Consider the following 6961-nt stretch of genomic DNA (forward strand, 5'->3'; position numbering starts at 1 on the left):
CAAAACCATATTGCTTTACCGGTGTTGATAAATAGTTTTGCAATTAGATTTCCAAAACAAATAGCCCTTCAACTTCTAACATGACTACTTCTAATTTCAGTACTTATATAGCTTTACTAAAATTATTCGAAGGCCAGGATCACAGGTACCTAGAGATTAGAGGCAGCCAGAATCTCTTCTTAGCCATCTGATATTTTGTTGTATATCTAAACTATCCTAATGAAACTCTCCTTTTGAGTTTTGGCATCTATGGATTGTCCATTTTCATGTGCTATAGACCAAACTCCTATTGTGCTAGGATTAGTGCTTATCCTCAATCGCTAAAATCTCATCCATTTGCATTTGAGATGTGTTCCGTAAAAGTTTCTCATATGTTTGGCTCTTTGCTATATTAATTGGAGGTATGTCCCATAAAAGTTTCTTATATGTTTAACTCTTTGGTTGTTGCATTGGAGATGTATTTCAGAAAAGCACATCTAATTACTATTTGTATTTGCAGGTAGTTATCCCAAACATTTGTAAGCATTTGCACCTGATAGTGTCAGCAACCAGGGAAATCAGGTCCAGGTTCCGGTTCTGCAAGTAGTTACATAATTATAACTGAGTTATTATTATGGTATTAGAAGAGGTCCATGTTCTATTGTATTGCTCTTTTGGTTAAAAACCTCTTAAAAAAAGGCTCATTGACTAGCATGGTTCATTCTGTTTGTTTGACAGAATCAACAGATTCAGGCACTATTTCTCTCAAACGCCGGCCATACACCACGTCGTCTTCTAGACAGAAACAATCCTCAGGTACGTCATCTGACAAGCAACAAAGATAACAATCATGCACTTGCCTTTTAATAACACCTTGGAACACAAATATCGCTATAAATAGATAAAAACATAGACATCGATTTATGTGGGAACGCTTTCTGTACATACAAATGAATCAAAAAAATTTACTTCCTGTTCCAACCACCTAGATTCCCATAAACGTCTCTCAACCACAGCCTGTAATTTATCCATAAGGTTCATGCCTACTGAATCAATGAAATGAAATGCTTCGCAAATTTAAGAGTTCTTGTTTGAATATTACAAGATTAAAATAGCCTTAAATTAAAACATTGCCTTATTACTTCTCTTTATACCATCCCTACTTGCCAGCACAGCCACCTCACATGCAAACTTCTCAAATGCCTTTGATTTTGCAGCAGCAGCAGCCGTGGACACATACCAATATCCCAACCTTACCACCATCGAAGAAGATGAGAACATCAACATGAAGATAGCACTGCTCCAGCGCTCTATTATTGCAAGATTTCCAAAACACGAGGCAACATCCGTTTCCATACACAACGTCCAAGCAGCAATCGAGCGCCAATACAACACTCATGTTAACATTCATGACGTATCAGCATTTGGCTCCGACTTTCTCCTTCGTATACACCCAGACAGTTCATATACCAACATGCTAGCCACCGGGTACATAGACATGTTTCCGTTCAGCCCCAGCCTTATTCCATACTCCAGAGTATGGTTGCACTAAAGTCCCAGCCAGCACACAGCTCACAAACCCATTCCGCTTTGACTACAGCACCATTTCTCAGGCCATGTGCAAGCCACTCAGGCAGGTGCAAATAGACATTCACGGCATTCCAACCCTCCTGTGCAGTGACATAACAGTGAGAGCACTTCTCCAGAGCATATGTACTGTGCATCAAATCTCATTTACCAACACCGACCATGTGTACCAAGTCACTGCACAAACACACAGCCTTCATGCAATACCCTCTGTGGCTCATTTGGGGCTTAAAAAGTTTGAAGAAGGACAACCTTTCCTACATATCTGGCCCATTTGGCTGCAACCAATTGATCTCACTTCCGATGATGACTTCAACATGCAAATCATGCAGGAAGAAGAAGATGCAAGACTGGGTATGCCTCAACATCACATATCATTTGTTTTTATAAACTTTTATTTACATTTTTTCCTCATTGGTTCTAACCCCACTCCCTCCACACACCTTGCCACACACACGTACATTCAGTCCTAGAAAATTTAGTTGATTACGACTGGCTCCCGGTAGACTACGATGACCACGAAAATGACGCTGATCTATCTGATTCAGCAGGTACACCTAAAATAGATATAAATAATAGATCTGCTAAACACTTCATAGGTCCAACACTCTATACCTCTTCATCACTGTTCTACAGGTTCTATATCTGGATGCAGTCACCACACCGAGTGCATGTGTCGCTACCAAGAATCAGGTACACCGATTGTCCCTCACCATTTGCCAACTTTATCATATACTTTAAATACCACATATAACGCACACATCTAGATGCATACACAGATTCATCCACCAGCCCCTGATGCTTCAAACAGAACAAGGTACTGCTAGATAACAAGATCGACATCAGCATCTGCACAGCTGCTACCTGATGCTTATTTATTATGTATAATATGCGTGCTCATGTGCACCCTAATACCACTACATATATCGTTGCCTAACATATGCAACCTAGAATTATACAGTTAAGACATTCCTAGCTTCGTATGGGCTTTACCACAATTTTTGCATGTAATATAAGCATCTTGCAAGTTCCAGTTTATCACATCGGCGCAAATATATACAACAATAAATCATATACGGTATGAGAACTCTACATTGAAAAACATGAGCTTATTCTCCTACAGGCGCACGGCCTTCACTAGTCATCCAAACAAAAACTAGAAATGGAGGAGCGATTGTGGATCCGAGCCCAAGGCCCAACCGCCCAAGGGTAAAGGTAAAGCGGATCCGAGCCCAGGGCCCAAGGCCTATATAAGTGTAAAAGAAAGGAAAGGAAAGCAAAGCATAGGAAACGCAGCCGCCTCAAGAGTCAGAGCGGGTAAGTGCGCGCCACCACCTCCGCCGCCGCGCCGCACTTCAGCGTCTCGTCTCATCTACACTCGCGCGCTTGTTCCATGCAATGCAACGAGGTCTCATCCTTGTTCTCTTCGATTCATTCTTAAAGAACAACGAGTGGAGTGGTATCTTGTTAGCGCCGCTCGTTGATCCATTCGAGTTGGTTTCTGCAAAATAGTCGCTTAAATTTGGTAGAGAACAAGGTTGCTGTGTTGCCCTATCTCCATTGTTTGCATGGGTCTTGGAAAATAGAAGAATTCTGGGTGCAGATTTCAAGCGATTGTTGCGTGATTTTCTCCATGAGCTCGTTTTTCCTTCTAATGATAACAACTCGTCACTGCGCTTTGTCGAACTGCAGATGGATTCTTCAGAGCCTAGTAAAAGAGAGGGCTCACCATGTCAACAAGGTGGCGATTCTCAGGCTGCCAAAGCAACGAGACATTCAATCCCAGAACTTCCAGAGGTATGTTGGCTTAAAATACTGATGATGAAAAGCTTATATTCCTAGCACAATATATATCATCTTATTGCTGGCCTAACTGCACAAATTAATGTTGGCACTGTGCTAGCTATTGCCCGCATTATTCGAAATCTTTTGGTCCTGCAACTGATCCCTGAAATCGAATTTACAAACGGGAGCAGATTTTTTATAATCCTGTAATAGGGCATAGTCATGTCATAACTGTTGCAGTAGCGAAGAACTATCAAGTCATGAGTTTTATACCTGTAATTCTTTATACAATGCTGAATTCACATGTACAGTGGTTACCTTCTACTACACCATCTAAATGTAATGCAGCACTCCTTGTGAAACCATTACCCTGTGCGATTCTACTGCTTTGTTTCTCTGGTCAAAGTAAGATTTTATCCCATGTTTTGTGCATGCAGGACATCTTGGGATACATACATTGCCTAATGCCAATGCGTGAAGCTGCTCGTGCTGCTTGCGTGTCTCATGCCTTTCTACGTTCCTGGAGAGGTCGTCCAAATCTCATCTTCAATAAAGAAGATATGACTGACTTGAAGACAAGTGCGTGCCGCGTGAACTTGTGCCATGAAATTGACACCATTCTCAGGAACCACTCTGGCATTGGCGTGAAAATATTCAAGCTTGATTGCAGTTACATCTGCGAAGTTGATGATATCAGTCGTTATCTTGACATTTGGCTTCAGGTTGCTGTTAAACCAGGGATCGAAGAACTCACTCTCATGGTGCGTTCCACCAAGACACATCAGTACAACTTCCCATGCTCACTTTTATCTGATGGGATTCGGAACTCAATTCGGTACCTTAAACTTCATTGTTGTGGCCTCCATCCTGCACCTGAACCTGGCCCCCTGAGAAGTCTAACAAGCCTGTGTCTGCGCTTTGTGAGCATTAGTGGGGATGAGCTAGAGTGCCTTCTTTCCAACTCTCTTGCTTTGGAGCAGTTGGAGCTCATTTTTTGTCCAGATATAATAAGGCTGAAGATATCTCGTGCCCTGCAACAGCTTACCAGCCTTCGTGTTTGTCTATGCTGCAACCTGACAGCGATAGAGAGCAAGGCTCCAAACTTCTACAGTTTCCTCTTTAGAGGAAACAGACATTTCTTTTTTGAAAGTAAAGGAAACACAAATTTCTCACTTGGGGAAACATTGCAAATGAAGAAGATGGACGTGGACGGTCCAAATGCTGTCCATTATGCTCGTACCAAGCTGCCTTCCATTATGCCGAATCTTGAAACTCTTGTCATAGGATCACCAACTGAGGTATATTCTCTAAATTTAAGGTGTTGTAGCCAAGTGATAAGCACACAATACACTAGTCATCTTGTGTATAATGAATCTGAGACATGACATATTCACTGTGCAGGTGGTCAATACACCAATGCTGCCTACCAAATTCTTCTACCTCAGGCACCTGACTGTTGGTATGACATTGACATCAGGAATGGCTATTCGTCTGCCATATAACTATTTCTCCCTGGTTTCTTTCCTTGATGCATCTCCTTCCATGGAGACTTTGATACTAAATGTAAGACGTTCTTCATTCATTCCATCCTGTGCAAACATATCTGATGCCTCTCTTGGTCCATTTAATTCAGTCATATTATCTTTTTCCTCTTCAGGCGACTCCATGTTGTATAAAGCATGAAAATTCGATTTTTGCAGATGCCTGACATTTGAGGCACTTGCCTGAACAACGACATGGCTGCCTGAAGAGCGTTAAGATCAGTCAATTCAGCTCTGAGAAGAGCTTGATTGAACTAACGTGCTATATTCTCAAGAATGCGGTGTCACTTGAATGTCTTACACTGAACACCAATCATGGTCATAAGTGCCATCTAGAAATATATGGAACGTGCACTCTCACGACAGCTGATAGAGGGCTCTTGGCTATCAGAACATACATAGAAGATAGAGTTCCAGCTTCAGTCAAGTTGACTGTTCTGGAGCCCTGCAGCCGGTGCCATGGTAGAGATAACTGTAAATCGTGCAATGTATAATTGTTTCGATTTGAGTTTAGATTAAGCATGCTTTATTTCTTGAACCATCAAAACATACATTGAGGATAAACATACATATTCTATCATAAATGTTACAGTAGTCGTGCAATACACAACCATTTCAGTTTGATTTTGCAATTTTGAGATAGTGTAAGTGTGTTTGGCACGGCTTCGCATGCACTGCTCCTTCGCCGGAGCCGGAGCCCAGAGGCCAAAGCACCAAAACATGGCTCCACATCCGTCCGTGTAAAATGGCTCTGGCTCCTCTATTCGGCATCTAGAAGCACTCCTTCTCGCACGCCCATTTAGAGCGGCACCAAACTGTGCCTAAATAGCTTCAATCATGTATATCTCTGTTGAAATCTATTGAGGATATCTGGGGAAACGCGATACTCAGTTGTCACATTTAGGAGCATCGTGCCTAGTGCCTACTTCCTCTCCAGGGGTTTGGAAGTTATCCATCCCTCTATAACTCTCTTGATCTTGTAGCTCGTCTCAAAATAAACTCTTAACAAAGACAACCTATTCGAGAAAAAAACTTTTACTGATAGAACTGAAAAGCATGCATTCCTTCTCTGATTACCGTGTTGCAGTTCATGTTTGATCATTTGTCTCCAAGCTTTCTAGAGCAAGTATTGGCTAGGATTTTCGAAGGGCAAGACTAGCGTCCAGATGTCCAGACGGTTACGCGCGTCCAGACACCCGCGCCTGCTTCGCCCTGGTCACTCGAATTCACGCGCCGCCCGCGCCAACTCCGCTTCTCGCGCCTGCGTTCGGACCGCTCCCTTCCGCTCAGCTGCTCACACCGCTTGGATGATTCGGCCTCGTCTCTTCCACACAGACGCCTCACCCCGCATCTTCCACGCTGCTCGGATGACTCCCCCGCCTCTTCCATAGCTGCGTCATGCGGCCTGTGCCTCCTCCGACCCGCCATGGCTCTCATGCTAGCTTTCTCTTCCTCGCTCAACAACCCTACATCCAGATCTACTTTTGCAACACTCAATGAAACAATTGCAACATACGTCTGAAACAGATAAAACATTCGGAACATACATTTGCAACATAGCCATTGCAACATATGCAACATCCAGATAAAACACTTGCAACATGCTTCTGAAATAGATAAAACATTTTCGACAAACGCTTGCAACATACATATATAACCATTGCAAGATGTGCAACATCCAAAAACTATTATTCAACATCCATCTGAAACATCTGAAATATACCTCTAAAACATCTGAAACACTTGAAATATGCATTTTGCAACATAGGGAAGGTCGGGGCCGGTTGATTCCAGGCGTCGGGTGGGAACCGACGGTGAGCAGCGGCGCGCGAGCATCACCAGCTCCAGCGACGGCGCGCGACCTTGCAACATGTGCAACATTCGGAAACTACTATTGCAACATTCATTTGAAACATCTAAAACATATCTCTGAAATTGAAATATGCGTTTTGCAACATAGGAAAGGCTGGGACCAGTCAATTCCCGGCGTTGGGTGGGAGCCGACGGCGAGCGGCGGCACGCGAGCACCACCAGCACCAACACCAGCGCGTGGCGCACGAACACCCCAT

General features: G+C 43.2%; 1 pseudogene; it reads left to right on the forward strand.

Annotated features, from left to right (window-relative positions):
- The first annotated feature begins 2090 nt into the window (after window positions 1-2090).
- Window positions 2091-5386, forward strand: LOC136469296 (F-box/FBD/LRR-repeat protein At4g00160-like; annotated as a pseudogene).
- The last annotated feature ends 1575 nt before the right edge of the window (window positions 5387-6961 follow it).

Source organism: Miscanthus floridulus, chromosome 8 (genome assembly GCF_019320115.1).
Source record: "Miscanthus floridulus cultivar M001 chromosome 8, ASM1932011v1, whole genome shotgun sequence".
Taxonomy (NCBI): Eukaryota; Viridiplantae; Streptophyta; class Magnoliopsida; order Poales; family Poaceae; genus Miscanthus; species Miscanthus floridulus.